Source organism: Budorcas taxicolor, chromosome 19, assembly GCF_023091745.1.
Source record: "Budorcas taxicolor isolate Tak-1 chromosome 19, Takin1.1, whole genome shotgun sequence".
Lineage (NCBI taxonomy): Eukaryota > Metazoa > Chordata > Mammalia > Artiodactyla > Bovidae > Budorcas > Budorcas taxicolor.
The window spans coordinates 36,650,376-36,672,131 of NC_068928.1; the positions used below are offsets into that span (position 1 = coordinate 36,650,376).

At 39.9% G+C, this 21,756-nt stretch overlaps 1 protein-coding gene across 4 annotated transcripts in view; it reads left to right on the forward strand.

The window, feature by feature from the left end:
* Positions 1-332: 332 nt before the first annotated feature.
* SPOP (speckle type BTB/POZ protein) overlaps positions 333-21,756 on the forward strand; it is an 83,541-nt gene continuing 62,117 nt past the window's right edge. For 3 of the 4 annotated variants that reach the window (XM_052657548.1, XM_052657545.1, XM_052657546.1), the window contains exon 1: positions 333-502. The gene's annotated coding sequence lies outside the window, so the exon portion shown is untranslated. Of the gene's footprint in view, positions 503-1,122; positions 1,139-21,756 lie in introns of those variants that run through there. The other variant, XM_052657547.1, reaches the window with a different exon arrangement.

Below are 21,756 nucleotides of genomic sequence, written 5' to 3' on the forward strand. Positions count from 1 at the left end.
AATCCACAAGCTGCTAGCGAATATAAGGTGCTGTACTCCCAATCTTGGTCAGTCGCTGTTTCGTCCTCGCACCTCTGCGCAGCCTGCCTCGCCCTACACGCGACCCTCTGCGAGTTCCCGCCTCTTTTTTCCCAAGCCCCTCCTTCCCTTCAAATCTTCGGGCCCTGGCGACACAAGGGACGCATGCGCACTAGGGAAGGTAGGCGGAGTCTTGAGGCAGAGGGAGGAGGAGCTGGAGAATCTAAAAAGGGGAGGGGAGCGGAGTAGAGGAGGCGGAGGCCGCGCGGGGTGGGGCCCCGGCGGGTACGCGCTCGCTGCGTCGACGTGCTGACGCCATGACGCCCCGGCCGGTGTGTTTCGGTGTGTGTGTGTGTGTGTGAGTGTGCGCGCTCCTTGTGTGTGTGTATTTGTGTATCGGCGGTCTCGCAGGTCCCGGATGTTGCGGACAGTATGAGGCGAGCGCAGGGGGACGGGGACCAGCAGCTGTCGCCGCCGCTCTCAGGTGAGTGGGGGGAGGAAAGTCGAGGGAAAGGGTTGTCCTGTCTGAGTGGGGGTGGTGTCTCCCTTAAGAGGTGACTGACCCCCCACTCTCCCCCCCACCACCCCGCGCCGCACATAGACTCTTTTCTGCCCCATTTCCCACATCCCGGATTACATGGCCCGCGAATGCCAGCAGTCGTGCCTTCTCCTAATTCCAAGCATTCAGGAGACACAAACGCGCCCCCTGCCTTCGGCCCCCCCCATAATTTTCCCAGTCCCATCCCCCTTGCTAAATAGTGAGCTGTCGCCTGCGGCGAGATGGGCGACTGCGCATGCTCGAGTGTGAACGAGCTAGGGGTGCTTGGTCGCTGCCCTCGGGGCGCATGCGCATCGCTGTGGTGCAGGGACCTGCGGGATAAAGAGCCACTTGACCGCGCGCCCGCCTTCTTCCTAGGCAGTGGGTTAGACTTGGTGCCAGCTAGTGGGCCTGTTACTTCTCTCCAAAAGGGAGGGTTTAAATTATTTGAGGGAATTTATGACAAAGCACCTTTCACGTCTTGTGTTGTCATAGGGACTCCCAGGCTCCAAACGCCTCCGAGAGCCAGCATTCCCCACGCTGACCCTTCTTTGGAAACTGTCATTGGAACTTATAGTTCTGGTATTCGTTTTCTTTCCTCGGATTCTTCCATCGTCATGTTGTATCGCTAATGCAAACCTCCTCTAAATTTAGGAGTAGGTGGCAATTGTTTTGGCAAGGGATTTTGGTAGCCTTTCTAAGGAGGACTAGGGCTATAAAAAAGAAAGTAAGGGGGGATTCCTTTTAGTAAAATTATTTATTATTCTCACAGAACCAGATAAAGAGCAAAGAGTATAATGCTTAGAGTAGTAACTGTAAATCAAGACATCTGTGTTCTCTGATCTCTAGCCCTCCTCGGTGTGACCTATTTGCCTCTTTTTTGGTAAAAGATCTTCTTTAGTGCTTCCGTTTTTAGCTGTGCATTATTGATGTTTTGAATAGCACATGAAAAAAGCAATCTGAAACTACTGGTGAACAATAACTTAGCCAGTGGAAGTTTTAAGTAACAACAGTGGTGTTTCTTTCACATTTGCAAATAACAAAGAGCAATTTTTAAAATGAACTTTAAGGTGCAGTAATATCTCAGTGATCTAGAACCTGTGTTTTCAGTTGGCAGATTATACACGGTCCCTTATTTGCTCCTGTGTTGCCACTCTTGAATAGTTGCTGCCATCAGAACAGGGTGAAGAGATGATAAACTCTTACAAGCAAAAGGTTTGCTGAATAGCATTGAAGTGAATAGTTAAATTGTTGGGGGGTGGTGGTGGTGCACATTTTCTGTGTTCTTTTAGTTGTCTTTGCCAACCTTGCTTCCTGTCTGGATAACTTAGGAATGGGACATATTGTTCAGTTCAGTTCAGTCACTCAGTCGTGTCCGACTCTTTGCAACCCCATGAATTGCAGCAGGCCAGGCCTCCCTGTCCATCACCAACTCCCGGAGTTCACTCAAATTCATGTCCATTGAGTCAGACATATTATTAGGAAGCCTTATTTTCTCTTTTCTTTCCTTTGTGTTCTTTCTTTGATACTCATCTCTCAAGGCTTTTTTGGGGAGAAAGGGCTGACATTCTTAACTCTAGGCCCTTAAGTTCTTAGGCTTTAAAATATATATATATTTTTTTACTTCCTCATTTTACTCTGGCCTTTGCATGGTTCAGCTGTCTTTCCTGCTGTTTTCTGTTGTCATGGTTACAGCTGGAGCCAAGCAATGACACGGGAAGCACAAGAATTTGGGGGGCATATATCTTCTTGTATCCTTTGAAAGAGCTGGACATTCATCTTTTTTCTTGTGTGAAGACTGAGAAGTATAAGTTATTGTGACCACCTCGTGCTTAGGCTGGGGGTGGTTGATGTCCATTTGATACTTTGGGACTTATCCTTTTAGAGCTCTTCCTAGTGGTTAGTTTAGTGCTTGGAGATGTTTAATGTTGCCTATGTCCAGACTTCTCTCAGGTAGTTTGGTAAAATCTTTTTTATTTCTTGAATTTTTAAAAGTTTTGGCCATGCATGCAGCATGTGGGATCTTAGTTCCCAGAGCAGGGATTGAACCCGGGCCACCTGCAGTGGAAGCACAGCCTTAACCACTGGGCCACCAGGGAAGTCCCCTAGTCTGGTAAAATTTTGAAGTAAAATGGAGGCAATAAATGTCCATTTTTCTTCTCGGTAGACTTCTGTCATATAGGGTGCTTTGTTTTTATTTGGTTGAATTTACTGAAGTCTCATAAAAAAGTATGGTGTGAAGACATGAAATGCTTTTAGGTTAAGATAAGTATTAATTAAATACTTCAGATTGGTGCAGTGTGTTCAGTCGCTCAGTTCTGTCTAACTCTTTGCTGCCCCATAAACGGTAGCTCCCCTGTCCATGGAATTTTCCAGGTAAAAACACTGGAGCATGTTGCAGTTTCCTACTCCAGGAGATCTTCCTGACCCAGGGATTGAACCAACATCTGTTATGTCTGCTGCGTTGGCAGATGAATTCTTTACCACTAGTGCCACCTGGGAAGCCCTAAATTGGTGTAGAGCCTTGTTTAAAAAAATAACTCTTTAAAATGGATAACACATGTACACACATACGATACAAAAATCAGAAACTACATAGAGTATGTCCTCCTTTCCTCTTCTGTCCTCCTTTCATCCTAGATACCTCCCTCGAAGGAAATTGTTACCTGTATCTTGTGTACCTTGCCATAGATAAGGCTTTTACATGCATATACAACTATATATTCTTTGGTGTTTTTGTTTTTAATTGTTTATACAAATGGTAAGATTCTATACCTACTATTCTGCACTTTCCTTTTTTCACTTAGTATATCTTGGCTGTCATTTCATACAGTACATAGAGTAGCTCTTCCCTTTTTTTTTTTTTATCTCTTCCGTTTTGAAAGCTGGCAGATATTCTGATGTATAGATGTGCGATTATCTAGCCAGCTTTTATTGGATAGTTAGCTTGTTTCCAGTGCTACAATTAATTCCTCACATGTCCTTTTTATGTACATCGGTGTCTGTTGGATTAATTCCAGGTGGAAAGCTATATGGATTTTTAATGTTGTTAAATATTGCTAAATTGCTTTTCATAAAAGTTGTATTAATTTATATTCCTGCCAGGAGTGTGAATCTTGCTCTTTCTTCACCAGCACTGTACTATCTGATTTTTTAAACTTCCTGCAGGAGACTTCCCTGGCAGTCCAATGTGGAAAATCCATGCTTCCAGTACAGTGGGCATGGGTTTGATCCCTGGTCAGGGAACTAAGATCCTGCATGCTTCACAATTCAGCCAAGGAAAAAAGAAAACAACAACAAAAACAGTAAAACTTTGTGCACTCTTTTGTGTAAGATTTTAAAGTTCATTATGTAGCTTGTTAAGCTTCATTATCCCCTGGAGTTGTGGATAAATACTGTCACTGTTTTGCAGACCAGGGGTGGTGGTGAAAGATAGTGTTGGACTGAAGAATAATCTCATGAGAATAAAGTCATATGCCTGGATAGCATGGCTTTTTAAAAGCAATGCTAGGAAGACATGTAGAACCTGTATTCTAATTTCTCCCTATCACTCTTGCTGATTGTTTCTCCATGGGAAATTCTGTAAGCCCATAAGTGATGTTTGATGATCTCCCTTTGAGAGCTGTGACTCAAGATTGTTTATACAAGTGAACTGCTACTCTGTTGAGAAATTAAAAGACTAACCCAGTTATTTAAGATGCTTTTCTGAGTGCCTGCACAGAATATTGCTACTGGTACTCTTAATGATAGTTGCAGAATGTGCGCTTCACTATGAATTGTGAGAGAGTAGAGAGTTCATTTGGGAGGCCTTCCTGGAGGAAAGGAAGTGCATTTTGAGCTGTCTAGGTAAAAAATTGTAAACATACAGAAAAATTGAAAGAATAGTACAGTTGTCATCTTTATACCAATTACTCCCTAGATTCCAACAGGTTTTCATGTTTTACTGTATTTGTTTTATCTATATATGTGCATGCATGCGTACTCAGTCACTTTGGTTGTGTCCAACTCTTTGTGGCCCTATGGACTGTAGCCCACCAGACTTCTCTGTCCGTGGGATTCTTCAGGCAAATATAATGGAGTGGGTTGCTATGCCCTCCTTCAGGAGATCTTCCCAACTCAGGGATCGAACCCCGATCTCCTGCATTGCAGGCAGATTCTTTACTGCTGAGCCACCTGGGAAGCCACTTTATATGTGTGTATGTGTTTATATATAATATATAAATCTTTACATTGTAGATGTCATGACATGTTAATACTTTAATAGTTTAAATACTTTAGTGTATCTTTTAAAAATAGACATTGTTTTAGTTCATTGATCTTACAATACATTGTCACAACGGAGGCAATTAACAATACTTTTCCAGTACCATCTAATATCTAGTTCATGTTCAGGTTTTCCCAGTTGTCTCCAACACAACACTTGTTAGCTATTGGTATTTTTTCTCCAAAAATGTTTCCTTAGTCTCGTTTTAAATCTAGAACACTTTATTTAGGAGCGATGCAGTCTTTCCTTTTGAAGACAGGCCATTTGTCTTGTATAATATATCACTTCTAGAGTTTTCTGAGAAACTGGAATTTCCTCTTAGTTTCATTTAATTTATTCCTTTATCCCCATATTTCCTTACAAACTGGCAGTGAAGTCTTGGTTAGATTCAGGGAAACATTTTTGGTAATAATACTTCATAGGTGATGCTCTGTGCCTCATGTCACATCACAATAAGAGAAACATCATGTCATAATGTCTGACTGTGAATGGTGATGGATTTGTTTGTTCAAGATGATAAATACCAGATCTTTCCATTGTGAAGACTTTGTAATTAGCAGGTAATCTGTAGAGTAGTGACACTTTGACACAATACTCTTATGCTTCTTCAGTAGCCTTTATCACCTACTGATAACAATCTTTGCCTGAATCAACTATTTCTTTGGTTATTACAAAATGGTAATTTTCTAATTCTAGCATTCCTTTGACATTGATTAGCCTTCCATCATCTGTGAAGATATCTCTCATCAGTTAGAAATAGATTATAATTTCTTTCCCAAAGTTCAGATAAATTCTTAATTTACTCAGAATCCTTTAGCAATTTTCTGAGTAAGAAGTTCGTATACCTCTAATGATAGGAAATGATTTTTTTTTTTTTTTGCTCTGTTTTGGTATCTTTAGAAACTTATGGATTTTAATTTACTCTGTGTTTTACCAATAATTACAGACTTTTTTGGGGGATGCTCGAAATGTCTCATGTTTGACCTTTGGGAGCCTTTTACACTTGGTGTATAAGCTTCTAGGAGAGGAAGTCGCTGAATCACTTTGTTTTTTCCTTGTCTCAGATGTCCCCTCACCTCACCTCTGTATGCTTATATATCTATAGTACACTTCCTTCCATTTTAATAAACTGTGTTGTTCATCTCCGTATGGAGCTTCTGGCCCCCAATTCTAACAATTAAAGGTGTCCTTTTAATACAGTGCACCTAGTGTTTGATTCATTTCTGTGTCACTGGCATTGTTGGATTCTGAATCTTAGACCTCACAGATTTCTTATCTTGAGTACTCTTTGTGAAAAACAGCTAGTATCTCTCAAGAGAGCATTGCTTCCCAACCCCACATCATTAATATAACGTTAGCTATAGAAGAGACTGGACTTCCCTGGTGGCTCAGACAGTAAAAGAATCCACCTGCAATGCAGGAGATCTGGGTTCGATCCCTGGGTTAGGAAGATCCCCTGGAGGAGGGCATGGCTACCCGCTCCAGTATTCTTTTTTATGTTTATTTTTATTTTTACTTTATTTCACTTTACAATACTGTACTGGTTTTGCCATACATTGACATGAATCCCCACTCCAGTATTCTTGCCTGGAGAATTCCTATGGACAGAGGTGCCTGGCGGGCTACAGTCCATAGGGTGGCAAAGAGTCAGACATGACTAAGCACAGCACAGCATAGAAGAGACTGGGGAATTTCTTTTCTCATGAGCAAACTTGCTTTTTTTCTGAGATGAAAGGTATACAAGATGAAATTTATAAACAAAGTTTGTATATAATATTTTTGAGATGTGGGGTTTTGAGCATTATATACCTTTGTGTGTACATGTATAAGTGTGTGTGTGTCTTTCCTCCCTTTTCCTTATTTGCATGCGTTTCTCCAACACAGTTGGAGTATTATGTAAGATTATGCTGTAATAACATATATTTTTCATTATCACTAGATTTCATCATGAAAAAGTGACAAATTATTCATAATTAAGGAAAATTTTTACATAGGCCATGAGCTCTAATATCTAGCTGTCTTAACACATGGTCTGGAACAGCACTAAATCCTGTGGATTTCTGTTGTGTGCTGTGGACTCAGAAATGTTGATACATCCTCAGTGTTTCCTGAAAACCCATCACACTAATAAAAGTTAATAAAAGGGAAAGATACAGTGGAGCTATATTCTAAAGTTGTTTTAGGGTCTAAACTAATTCCTCAGTCAGTCAGTTCAGTCACTCAGTCGTGTCCAACTCTTTGCAACCCCATGGACTGCAGCATGCCAGGCCTCCCTGTCCATCACCAACTTCCGGAGTTTACTCAAACTCATGTCCAGTGAGTTGGTGGTGCCATCCACCCATCTCGTCCTCTGTCGTCCCCTTCTCCTCCTGCCTTCAACCTTTCCCAGCATCAGGGTCTTTTCCAATGAGTCAGTTCTTCACATCAGGTGGCCAAAGTATTGGAGTTTCAGCTTCAGCATCAGTCCTCCCAGTGAATATTCAGGACTGATTTCCTTTATGATGGACTGGTTGGATTTCCTTGCAGTCCCAGGGACTCTCAAGAGTCTTCTCCAACACCACAGTTCAAAAGCATCAATTCTTCGGCACTCAACTTTCTTCATAGTCCAACTCTCACATCCATACGTGACTATTGGAAAAACCGTAGCTTTGACTAGACGGACCTTTGTTGGCAAAGTAACATCTCTGCTTTTTAATATGCAGTCTAGGTTGGTCATAGCTTTTCTTCCAGGGAGCAAGCATCTTTTAATTTCATGGCTGCAGTCACCATCTGTGGTGATTTTGGAGCCCCCAAAAATAAAGTCTCTCACTGTTTGCTCTATTTCCCCATCTATTTGCCATGAAGTGATGGGACCGGATGCCATGATCTTGGTTTTCTGAATGTTGAGTTTTAAGCCAACTTTTTCACTCTCTTCTTTCACTTTCATCGAGAGGCTCTTTAGTTCTTCTGTGCTTTCTGCCATAAGGGTGGTTTCATTTGCATATCTGAGGTTATTGGTATTTCTCCAGGCAATCTTGATTCCAGCTTGTGCTTCATCCAGCCCAGCATTTCTCATCATGTACTCTGCATATAAGTTAAATAAGCAGGTGACAGTATACATCCTTGACATAGTCCTTTCCCTATTTGAAACCAGTCTGTTGTTTCATGGCCAGTTCTAACTGTTGCTTCCTGACCTGCATACAGATTTCTCAAGAGGCAGGTCAGGTGGTCTGGTATGCCCGTCTCTTGAAGAATTTTCCAGTTTGTTTTGATCCACACAGCCAAAGACTTTGGCATAGTCAATAAAGCAGAAGTAGATATTTTTCTGGAACCCTCTTGCTTTTTCAGTGATCCAACGGATGTTGGCAATTTGATCTCTGGTTCCTCTGCCTTTTCTAAATCCAGCTTGAACAGCTGGAAATTCATGGTTCATGTATTGTTGAAGCCTGACTTGGAGAATTTTGAGCATTACTTTACTAGCATGTGAGATGAGTGCAATTGTGTGGTAGTTTGAGCATTCTTTGGCATTGTCTTTCTTTGGGATTGGAATGAAACTGACCTTTTCTAGTCCTGTGGCCATTGCTGAGTTTTCGAAATTTGCTGGCATAATGAGTGCAGCAGTTTCACAGCATCGTCTTTCATGATTTAAAATAGCTCAACTGGAATTCCATCACCTCCACTAGCTTTGTTCGTAGTGATGCTTTCTAAGACCCACTTGACTTTGCATTCCAGAATGTCTGGCTCTAGGTTGGTGATCATACCATCATGATTATCTGGGTCATGAAGATCTTCTTTGTATAGTTCTTCTGTGTATTCTTGCCACCTCTTCTTAACATCTTCTGCTACCATACCATTTCTGTCCTTTATTGTTCCCATCTTTGCATGAAATGTTCCTGCCTTAGCAGAAAATGATTTCTAAGACTCTTAACCATTTAGTGATATTTTGAGTAACTTACTGATTTCGGGTTACTCAAAGCCTGACAGTAACAGTATTCTGATATTTATCTGAAATTCAGTTTTCTTTTTGCCGTCTTGTCATATTTACTTTCAGATTTTATAAGCTTATTCTCAACCTGGTTTCATAACAGTACTGGCTCCTTATTAAATTTTGCTTGTGTATTCAGGGAAGCACACCTGTTTCTTGTGTTTGTTTTCAGTTATGGTGAATCATTCCAGTAGCTTCCTTTACTTTTGTTTTTGACAAGCTCCTGTTCTAGTAAAAAAAGATTTTGAAGCTTAGCCTCTTTAGGAAACACTTAGCCCTTCATTCTTGCAACTATGGTCATATTTTAATAGAATTGGCAGGAGTTGTACAGTTGCTGTGTGTGGCAAAGTTGGTCATGCAGCTTTGGGAATGCTGGATGCAGACCTCAAAATGGGAATTATACAGTTGGACAGTAACCCTTATTTGACTGTGAAAACCTTTATTCTTTTTTTTTTTAACAATTCAAAAAATTAAAAAAAAATTTTTTTTACTGTGCCGTGCAGCATATGGGATCTTAGTTCCCCAACCGGGGATCAGACCTGCACCCCTTATGATGGAATCATGAAGTCTTAACCACTGGACCACCAAGGCCGTTCCCAAAGACCTTTATTCTTTAGTGTTGCTTTCTAAGAAGCTGTTGGCATAAATCTTCGGGCTGAGGCACCAGCTATATCAACGAAGAGCTTGCAGTAGTTCTCTGAAGGCCTCTAATTCCTCCTAGCAATCTGTTTATTTGTAAGGAAAAAGAGATGTATGTGTAATCATTTACCTTGATTTGAGATTTACACAGTCCTTTTCTTGGTATTTAAAACAGGTACTGCTTTCTGTTTCTATGATTTTGACTACTTTAGATACTTCATATGAGTGGAATCATGTAGTACCTGTCCTTTTATATCTGGCTTATTTCACTTAGCATGATATCCATGAGGTTCATCCATGCTGTCAGAATTTCCTTCCTTTCGGAGACTGCATAATACTCCCTTGTTTGTATATAATTACATTTTGTTTATCCATTCATCCACCAATGGATACTTGGGTTGCCGCCACCTTTTGCTCTCGTGAATAATGCTGCTCTGAACATAGGTGGACAAATATCTCTTTGAGACTCTGGTTTCAGTTCTTTTGGGTTTATACCCAGAAGTGGAATTGCTGAATCATATGTGAATTCTATTTTTACATTTTTTGAGGAACCTCCACACAGTTTAATGTAGTGGCTGCACCGTATTACATTCTAGGGTTCCAGTTTTTCTGTCTTTGGCAGTACTTGTTATCCTATGCTTTTTTTTTTTTTTTAATAGTAGCCATCCTAATGGGTATGTTTTAATGTGTTTTTTAGCCTTATCTTTTTTTGAAACTAAACTTTAAAGATTTTTTTTTCTTTTATGGTGTATGTTTTTTGTGAGGTAATAGTTACATCCTGTGTTTTCTTCTACAAGTTTTAAAGTTACACTTTTCACATTTAGGTTTTTAATCCATCTAGAATTTATTTTGATGTATGGTGTTACATAGAGATCTAATTTTTTTTTATTAGGATAACCCAAAATAGGGTTAAATTTCTTTCCATAAAGATCACCTGGTAAGCCACCATCATGTATTGAATAGTGATGTTTGCCCACTGTAACTTTATGATAACATTTCAGTTCAGTTTAGTTCAGTCATGTCTGACTCTTTGCAACTCCGTGGACTGCAGCATACCAGGCTTTCTTGTCCATCACCAATCACTCCTGGAGTTTGCTCAGAGTCATGTCCATTGAGTCCGTGGTGGCATCCAGCCATCTCATCCTCTGTCGTCCCCTTCTCCTCCTGCCTTCAGTCTTTCCCAGCATCAGAGTCTTTTCCAATGAGTCAGTTCTTCGCATCAGGTGGCCATAGTATTGGAGCTTCAGCATCAGTCCTTGCAGTGAATATTCAGGACTGATTTCCTTTATGATGGACTGGTTGGATCTCCTTGCAGTCCAAGGGACTCTCAAGAGTCTTCTCCAACACACCACAGTTCAAAAGCATCAATTCTTCGGCGCTCAGCTTTCTTTCTAGTCCAACTCTCACATCCATACATAACTGCTGAGAAAACCATAGCTTTGACTAGACTTACCTTTGTCGGCAGAGTAATGTCTGCTTTTTAATATGCTGTCTAGGTTGGTCATAGATTTTCTTCCAAGGAGCAAGTGTCTTTTAATTTCATGGCTGCAGTCACCATCTGCAGTGATTTTGGAGCCCAAGAAAATAGTCTGTCACTGTTTCCATTGTTTCCCTATCTATTTACCATGAAGTGATGGGATTTGATGCCATGGTCTCAGTGATGCCATGAAGTGATGGGACTGGATGCCATGATGCCACTTAACATGTTTCCAAATATATGAGGGTTTGTGTTTGTGTTCTCTATATTCTGTACCATTGGTCTGTTTGTATATTTTGTGCTGATCCTACACTGTCTTAATTGTCATAGCTTTATAAAGTTGTTTTGTCTGGTAGGGCAGGTCTCACTACCTTGTTCTTTTTTGGTTCATCAGCCTCTGTGAAAAACCCGGTCAGATTGGTGGGGTTTAATGACACCATAGGCTGTCTAAATTATATTGACATAATATATATAAGGGTCTTCTCCAAGAGAAAGAAAATTATCAAGCCTCTCTTATGTAACAGCTGAGTATTAAGTTTGTCTCTTATTCTGAGTGAACCAATAATTTCCATTCAGTTTTTAATTTTGTTGGAGTGATACTTACTTTTATATAGGAATATTATCTTCAAATGGAGGGGAACCTTGTTATAGTTTGTTGTCTCATATAAGGACCCAAATTAAACGGTTTTTGTAATGACATTGAGGTTCTATGGTATTAAGACTCTCTTGATCATAAGGAAAATAAGCCTATTTAAAATAGCTCATATAAAAGATTTATCAAAAGGAAATAGCTGTTATAGAATCCGAGGAAAAGCTGACCAGGGCTTCAGAAAGGGCTGGCACTGAAACAGTTCAGGTATTTTAGCAGTTAGACTTAATAGATTCTAGTATTCCACCACATACAGACCTTTAGGATCCATGAAGCTTAATTCAGATTCCTGAGCAATATTTGATTTCATCAGTCTAAGGTTTGGCTTCCCCCGGACCAGATATCTGCCTCAGGTTCAACTCTGGTTGAGGATACACAAAGCAGTTTTGAGGGGGGCTGGAATCAGAAGCAAGTTCTCTTAAGCAGTGGTTCTCAAAACTTTTTGGTCTCAGACTCTTTACACTCTTAAAAATTGAGTTTTGAGTTTTTCTTTGTGTAGTTTATATCTATTCATAGTTACTAAATTAGAAATTAAAACGTAAAGCATTTTAAAATATCAATTACTTTAAATATATTAACACAAATAATATATTTTTATGAAAAGTAACTAAAAAGTTAGAAGTGGCATTTTTAGATTTTTGCAAATCTCTTAAATATCCAGCTTAATAGAAGACAGCTAAACTATCATGTCTGCTTCTATATTCAACCTGATGTGATAGATTGTTATGATTGAAATATATGAAGAAAATATGTCCTCAAAGTACTTGTAGTTGGAAAAGGGAGGAGCATTTTCAGACAGCTGTGCATATTCTCTGATACTATACCAAAACTTGATAATCAGTAGTTTCTTCATGAGTTACGTTGCAGTGTGGAATCTGAAATCATGTTGTATATTAAAATTCATTGTTTTTTCTTGTACTTTAAATAGATATTTAACTGATACTTGATTTTATGATATCATGCATTGGTTGTTTGGAAATGTTGGTTCATTGAGTTACACATCTTCCAAATGACACATTTCATAATATGATACCAAAAAAACCACATTAGCTAATATCATTCTCCTTATCAGAAAGATTTTTAAGTATTGGGAATGTATGCAGCTACAATATTTCCAAGATTTTAATTTTTGATTAAAAGGTTTGATTTTGCCATTAGTTACAAATACTGTCAGTTGTCTTCCTTGAAGTGACAGAATCACTTCATTTTCAAGAAAATGTCTGCTAAATATTCATGTCTGAATAACCACAGTTTGCCCTTTGTTCCAAGTAAAAGTAGTATTCCATGAGAAAAGCAGTTAGTTTAGCTCACAAATCAAGAGTCACAAGAGGTTTTCCTGGAGACTGCCAATGTACTTGAGTATCCTACAGAAGTGCTATCTATGTATTTCCCATTTCATCATGCAGAATATTTAAAAGACCCATACAAGGGCTCAGATTTAATAAAATTAATACTGCTTCCTCAGGAATATTTTCAAGTGAAATTGACTTTTTCAAAAGAATAGTCCATGATGGTAAAAGACACGCATGACTCTAGTACAGTTTGATGCCATTACCTTTCTTTACACTAAGGCTTCGATTTTGTTGTATACCAGTGCAAATGCCGAGACAATGAAAAAGGCAAAAATTTCTTAATACTGTGAAAGTAGTTTCAGCAAACTCACTGAAAGGGACTTTCAGGGATTTATGAACTACACTTTGGGAACCACAGTGGGTAGGGTAACGAAGGTGTATTATTTGAGGTACAACAAGTGTTTCATGGTAGAATTTTACTGGATTGCTAGTACTGTTACTTAACAATATTTAATGTGATGGAGAAATGAAGGGATACTTCAGTTCAGTCGCTCAGTTGTGTCCGACTCTGCAACCCCATAGATTGTAACACGCCAGGCCTCCCTGTCCATCACCAACTCCTGGAGTTTGCTCAAACTCATGTCCATTGAGTTGGTGATGCCATCCAGCCATCTCATCCTCTGTCGTCCCCTTCTCCTCCTACATTCAGTCTTTCCCAGCATCAGGGTCTTTTCAAATGAGTCAGTTCTTCACATCAGGTGGCCAAAGCATTGAAGTTTCAGCTTCAGCATCTGTCCTTCCAATGAATATTCAGGACTGATTTCCTTTAGGATGGACTGGTTTTATCTCCTTGCAGTCCAAGGGACTCTCAAGAGTCTTCTCCAGCACCACAGTTCAAAAGGATCAATTCTTCGGTGCTCAGCTTTCTTTATAGTCCAACCCTCTCATCCACACATGACTACTGGAAAAACCATAGCCTTGACTAGATGGACCTTTGTTGGCAAAGTAATGGGATACTTGAAAGATTCTAAAAAGTTTGAGATTTTTTTTGAACAAAAATAGTTTTCTAGTAATTATTGTTTTCAAACAGCAGAATTTAAGGCATTCAGATTTTAAGCTAGTCCTTCAAACATGTCATAATCGTAGGGTAACCAATTTTGACATGGCTTATGGAGTTTCCCTTGTGGCTGAGCTCGTGAGGAATCCGCCTGCAATTCGGGAGACCTGGGTTCTATCCCTGGGTTGAGAGGATCTCCTGGAGAAGGGAAAGGCTACCCACCCCAGTATTCTGGCCTGGGGAATTCCATGGACTATAGTGCGTGGGGTCGCAGAGAGTAAGACACAACTGAGTGACTTTCACTTTCAGTTTCTCACTGTGGGAGTTTAGTCACATAGTAGCACATGTAGCTTAACACTTTTTTTTCAAGCAGTTGAATATATTAAAAAAAATCAGAGCTGCCAAATCTGGTGCTCTGTGACAACCTAGATTGGTAGGGTGGGGTGAGAGGGAAGTTTAAGAGGGAGGGGGCATCCGGTATACCCTGTCGCTGATTCGTGTTGATACATGACAGAAACCAACACAATATTGTAAAGCAATTATCCTTCAATTAAAAATAAATTTAAATAAAAATTAGAAAATCTGAGCTGCAAAAATTGCTTTTGGGAAGATCTTACCTTTCCAGAAAAGGCATAGAAGGGAAGGTTAAGGCTAAGAATCTGTTACTGCAGCTTTAAATCTTTTGGTCATTTAAGAGTCTTGTGAAAGAAAACACCCTTCCCCCAAAATTTAAATATGTTTTATGACAGAGACAGGACTGGTGGTGTTAACTGACTTCAACAGATACCTATTGAGTGACTGTAAACAAAAGGTTTGGTAAAGGGTATGTTCTGAACTGAGTGGGGAATTAAACCAATATTATATGTTCTGTTGTGGTATTATATAAAGTGCTGTATAAAGTCGTCAAGTTTTTCTGTAAGATGTTATGGAAAAACCCGACTGACCTTTTAGGCCAACCCAGTATTTTGGTGTTTAGAAGGGAAAGAGGGACTTCCCTGGCTGTCCAGTGGTTAAGACTTAGTGTTTCCACTACAGGGGGCACTGGTTTGACCCATGGCCAGGAAATTACGGTCCCCCATGCTGTGTGGTGCAGCCAAAAAAAACAAAAGGGAGACACCATTCAGTTGGGAATGACTGTCTTTGTAAAGGTTGCATTTGAACTGGACTTTGAAGGGTAGGTATTTTAAAGGCTGGAATTTTGATAGGCAGAAATAAAAAGTTAGTTCAGGCAGAAGGAATGTCGAGAGCAAAAATGTGGAGGTGGGGAAATGCATTGTTAGTATAGGGTGTGTACTGGCAATAATGAGCAGTGTAGTGTAGCTGAAGGAGAAGACACATGGGAAAATAGGAGATAAAAAAGGAAAGTAAATTGGCTCAGAATATGGGCGGTCTTCCCTGGTGGCTCAGAAGGTAAAGCGTCTGCCTACAATATGGGAGACCTGGGTTCAATCCCTGGGGCGGTAAGATCTCCTGGAGAAGGAAATGGCAACGCACTCGGGTATTCTTGCCTGGAAAATCCCATGGATGAAGAAGCCTGGCAGGCTACAGTCCATGGGGTCGCAAAGAATCGGATACAACTGAGTGACTTTCACTTTCTACCAAGACCAGGCAGTTAGGGTTTAATGTGGTAAGTGATGGAGAGACTTTGAAATGTTTTGAAAAAATAATACCAGAATGTGCTTTCAGAAAATTTATTTGACCTCAATCATTTATTAGTTCGTTCATCAAAAAAATTTTAAATAGTTGCTCTGTGCCACTTAAGCATGAGAAATGCTGTATATAATGGTGAACCAAACAGAAAATCCATATTTGAGAATTTCCACTCTAGGAAAGGAACTTCAATAAATAAAATATAATTACAAATTACTGTAAATGTTATGAAGGAAGGGAATAAATTACTATGGGAGGGGTAAATGGGGATATTAAGTTTAATTGAGGAATCTGGGAAGGCCTTGCTGAGGAGTTAAATTTTTAATCGAGTACTTGCCTTGTGCAAGATGATGTTGTAGGTGCTGGGGATATAGTGAAGGAACAAAACAGATAAAAATCTCTGTTCTCATGAAGTGCATATTCAGGCAGTAAACAAGATAAATAAAATATATGGTTATGTTAGAAGGTGGTAAATCCCAAGGAGAAAAATAAAGCTGGAGAAAGAGATACTGAGTGTTTGGGTGGAGTTGGGTATTGCAAGTTTAGATAGAATGGCCAGGGAATGTCTCATTAAATCACTGCAAAGGTAATATTTGAGTAATATCTGTAGAAGTAGAAAGTGGAGGAGTACGCTCCAGGCAGAGGGAGTAGCAAGGGCAAAAGCCAGGAGGAATATATGTGCCCAACATGTGCAAGAAATAAGCAGGGAGGCCAGGGTGGCTGGAGTTAGGTGAACAAGGGAGAAAGTGGTAGAAATAACCTTGGAGAGGTTAGTAGGAGTCTGGGACCTGTAGAGAAGTGGATGAGTCCTTAGCTGCATGTTAGAATCACCTGGGGAGCTTTTGAAGCTCCGAAAGCCTGGGCTGCACCTTATAACACCTAAATAAGAATCTTTGCAGGTGGAACTCAGTGGCAGAGGTGATGGAGAGAAGTATTTGAGAAGTATGTCAGAGAATCTATCAAATTTTAGAGTGAATGTGGGGGTTTGGGAGAAGAAAGTGTCAAGGATGATTTCCAGGTTTCTGTCTCAAGTATATGGGTGGGTAGAGGTATCACTTACTGAGATGGAAGCAGGAGATAGGAATGGGAGGAGCAGGTGAGGGTTTGGAGGGAAGATCAGAAGTCAGGATCTTCAGTTTTAGACCTGTTAAAATTTGAGATGTGAATGAGGCTGAGTATAAATATATTAAGTAGGCAGAAATGTGAGTGGAGCTTGAAGTAAAGTCAGGATTTCAGTTAATAAATTTGTATATAACCTGCTTGCTGATGGTCTTCAAACTAAATGACATCACACAGGATACATTTGATGTGGAAGGAACTGAAAGTCTGGAAAGTGGCTACTGTTCCAGCAATCTGACCAAGAAATGGTGCTGGTGTGAACTAGGATGGTGGCTTTGGGACTAGAAAAGAAGGAGTAGGTTGGAGACTTGGAAGCCTCTGAAACCCCTGGGTAGTGGGGGTGGACAGCAGACAAGGAATGAAAGACAGCTTTGAGATGTCAAGCCTGGGTAATGGTCTGTTGTTGCCTAGTCACTAAGTTGTGTAGCCCACCAGGGTCCTCTCTCATGGGATTTTCTAGGCAAGAATACTGGAGCGGGTTGCTGTTTCCTTCTCCAGGGGATCTTCCCGACCCAGGGATCGATCCCATGGCTCTTGCTTGGCAGACAGATTCTTTACCACTGAGCCACCTGGGAAGCCCAGTCTGTTAGCAGATATAAATAAAGCATTTGGCTTTGCATGTATTGACATTTAAGAGAGGCTGCTTAGCAGGCAGGCAGTTTAATCTGTTGGAAGAGCAGGTGAGCTTTGCAACATAGACCTGTGTTTTATTTACATGAAATTAGTTCACCATGGGAGTGTAAAAAATTTTGAAAATACAACATCCAGAGTCTTTATCATGACCTGTCAGGCCCTCTGTGGTAGGGTCCCTGTCTATTCTTTGTGACGTTTTCCTTTGTGCACCATGTTCAAGCTACACAGGCTTTCCTTCTCTTCCTCCAGTATGCCCAGCTAGGTCCTACTTGTTTTCTCATTGTGAGTCTTCCCTTCCTCTTGGTAAACAGAATAGAAGTTCAGAGAGAAAAATTCAGAAGTTAGCATCTGGAAATTAGAAACAATTCCAAGAGATCCTTGCTAGTGTATGAGAGTGAACGAGGGCCTGAGATGGAATGGCTGTGGGAGCCACTGAAGTTGAAGTCCAGTCAGCAAAAGGCAGCTGAGTACCGTCTTGGTCTTCGTGTACTTCAGTATTCAAATCTGTTGATCATAGGTGCTAAATAAGTGGATTTCCCCTCTGACTCCTTGGTCTGATGATGGGATGATAGTGGTGGTCGCTGTTGACTTGACTTGATGACTCATTGCTGTCTTGTCACCACTTACAGAGATGTCCTCTGAATAGGTGAACACTTCCTTAGGAGAAAGTTGTGGGTAATTATTTCAGAAACTTCTGGCGTGAAGAAGCAACATGTTAGTTATGAAAATAATTATATGTTGACTTTGATACATTGTTAAGGACTATTTCTCTTCCTAAGCGAATGTCTTACTTCTTAAGTGATAAAGAGTTGTATGTTATTTCAAATCTACCCTCTATTTTTTTCAGAGTGAGAAGATTTTCTTTTTTCTGATTATTAAATCGTGGAGAGAAAAATAGAAAAAACTTAAAAATTTCCATGTCATTAAAAATAAGCTTTAAAATAACTACATAAAAATAGTGTTATATGGGGGCATCATATTTTATGTGGTGAATTCCCTACTAATGAACTTTTTTCTCCAATTTTTGCTTATAAATTATGCTGTGATGAATCTTTATACACTGATCAGATCGATTCCTTAGGATAGACTCTTAAAGTGGAAGTGGAATTGCTGTGTTGAAGATGTGTTATATAATATTCCATTTCCCATAATTATTCTTTTAGTATCTTTATGATTGAAAAGATAAACAGCATTAAAAGACGTTTTAGTAAAGGGGAAAAAATCGATTTTATCTTTTCACCAACTGTTTTTGTTTTGGTTTTTATGTGCCTGTTTCAAGTTCTCACTACACCTACCAAAAGATAATTAAGGGTAGGGAAAAACACATGCAATTATAGCTCTGGGCATCCTATATTAATGATCAGGTAAGGGATTCTAAGTAACATTTGCTAACTGCCAAGAAAGTGACAGTAAACATGATGGGAATTCAGAGGGAACGGAGGTGATTGGGAAACACTTCGAGGCAAGGTGAAGTGTGACTTGGATCCAGAAGAGTGGTATTCACATACGAGGTAGGAGAACTTTCCTAGCCTTCAGAATGGAATAACAAATTTGAGGAATGCGTGTATGAGCTGACAAATAGGCTAGAGTACGTGGTTAGACTAATCGGAAAGGAGGGTTCCTGCTGTGCTATAGTGGAGAGGCTTTATGGGAGTAACGTTCTATTCCAGAGGACTGCTTTTATTTTTGGTACATCTGAAGTTGTACAATTGGGAACTTTAAGATAAAGCAGATAATGTGGTCCAATTTAAGCAAAATAAAGTCTCTTTTTACAAGAAATATAGGTTATTTATTTATATAAGGGAATTATTTAGATAATGAACTTCCTGTAGATATTAAAAGTGATTATCACACGCAGTTTTTTTTGTGACACTGTGATGATGGATATTAACTAAACTTATCGTGGTGATAATTTCGCTATATATGTGTATATCAAATTATTATGTTGTGTAGCTAAAACTAACACAGTGTTACATGTTATATCTCAATAAAGAAGTGATACTTAAATATTCACTTTATTATATAGCTTGACAGACATGTTCCAGCTTTTGTGTATCTCAGTTTCTTCTGTAAAATCAAAGGGTTTAAACAGGGTGATTGCTGAAGTCCTTTCTGGCACTTGAAATTGTTACATAAACTTTCAAGAATAGCTTGATTTTTTGAAATAAATTGACCTGCAGTTAGGTTGATACTTGGGCTTCCCTGGTGGCTCAGAGGTTAAAGCTTTTGCCTGCAAGGCGGGAGACCCGGGTTCAATCCCTGGGTCAGGAAGATCCCCTGGAGAAGGAAATGGCAACCTCTGTAGGCGCAATAATGCACCTACATATCTGTGGGAGCAAAACCCATCAGTTGCATGATTGTCCCATGGCTCCCCAGGTCTAGATTCATTCACTTTTGGAAACGCACTTGTTCTCACCTTGTATTTCTAAATGACAATTACAGATTTTCATTTGAAAGAATCTGTGGCCTAAGATTGAGCCTCAAGAGGATGCTGTGAGGTTGAGAGGAACTATTACATAATAATAGTTTTAAATGATCCTCATGTAAATTATCTGTAGGAATTTATCTTACGCTGGCTTTCTCCTTTTATTCTGAATTCACTTCCATGATGTCTAATATATGGCCAAGCTGTGTAAATACATTTTATTATTCAGCCCATATGCAATTTTGGTTATACATCTATAGGAAAAATTACATAATACATTCCAAAGTGAAATGTTTAGGATTTCTTCTTTTACTGTCTGTTTTGACTTATTTACACGACATTGCACCTCCTTTAGTATAGATAATTGAAAACTTGTAGTTATAAACATTTGTTATTTAATTTTTTGGCTGCACTGGGTATTTGTTGCTGTGCGCAGACTTCCTGTCGTTTCAGAGAGCCGGGCTACTCTTTGTATGGGCTTCTCATTGTGGTGGCTTCTTTGTTGCAGAGTACAGGCTCTAGGGTGCTCAGGGCTTCAGTGGTTGCTGCATGTGTCGCTGCACATGGGCCCCAGAGCACAGGCTCAGTCATTGTGGCAGAGGCGCCTAGTTGCCCCACAGCATGTGGGATCTTCCCGGACCAGGGATCAAACTGATGTCCCAAGGTTGCAAGGTGGATTCTTAACCATTAGACCACCAGGAAAGCCCCTGACTAGTGCTTCTTAAAGCTAAGATTTTCTCTTTAAAGTATACAATCACGTTAAAACTAATTTGTGGTATACTTTAAGTATCTCCTGCATAGCATCACATTCTTTTCACTGAGTCATTTTCGACCAGTGTTGCCTTTTAGATGGAACCAAGGTTGTAAGTTTGACTGTCTAGCTCTTTTGACAAGCCTTATCAGGATGCTGTTAACTTGGTGGGGTTTTCAGGATTTAGGATCCATTTCTTAGTTTTTCAAGCGCACTTGTTTTTTTTGGTGCACCAGAGTTGATTGGTCTCAGAGAAAAGTGGCTAGCCAAGCTCACATTGGGCTGAGGGATAAACCAGAATGCCTTTTTTTTTTTTTTTAATTATTTATTTAGAGTTCCAAAGAATATCAAGGAGAAATAAGAAAGCCTTCCTTAGTGATCAGTGCAAAGAAATAGAGGAAGACAATAGAATGGGAAAGACTAGAGATCTCTTCAAGAAAATTAGAGATACCAAGGGAACATTTCATGCAAAGATGGGCTCAATAAAGGACAGAAATGGTACGATCTAACGGAAGCAGAAGATACTAAGAAGAGGTGGCAAGAATACGCAGAAGAACTGTACAAAAAGATCTTCACAACCCAGATAATCACAGTGGTGTGATCACTCACCTAGAGCCAGACATCCTGGAATGCGAAGTCAAGTGGGCCTTAGGAAGCATCACTATGAACAAAGCTAGTGGAAGTGACGGAATGCCAGCTGAGCTATTTCAAATCCTAAAAGATGATGCTGTGAAAGTGCTGCACTCAATATGCCAGCAAATTTGGAAAACTCAGCACCGGCCACAGGACTGGAAAAGGTCAGTTTCATCCCAATCCCAAAGAAAGGCAGTGCCAAAGAATGTTCAAATTCATCTCACATGCTAGTAAAGTAATGCTCAAAATTCTCCAAGCCAGTCTTCAACAATACATGAACCATGAATTTCCAGATGTTCAAGCTGGATTTAGAAAAGGCACAGGAACCAGAGATCAAATTGCCAACATCCGTTGGATCATTGAAAAAACGAGAGTTCCAGAAAAATATCTATTTCTGCTTTATTCACAATGCCAAAGCCCTTGACTGTTTGAATCAAAACAAACTGTGGAAAATTCTTCAAGAGGTTGGCATACCAGACCACTTGACCTGCCTCTTGAGAAAGCTGTGTTCAGGTCAGGAAGCAACAGTTAGAACCGGCCATGAAACAACAGACTGGTTCCAAATAGGAAAAGGAGTACATCAAGGCTGTATATTGTCACCCTGCTTATTTAACTTATATGCAGAGTACATCACGAGAAACGCTGGG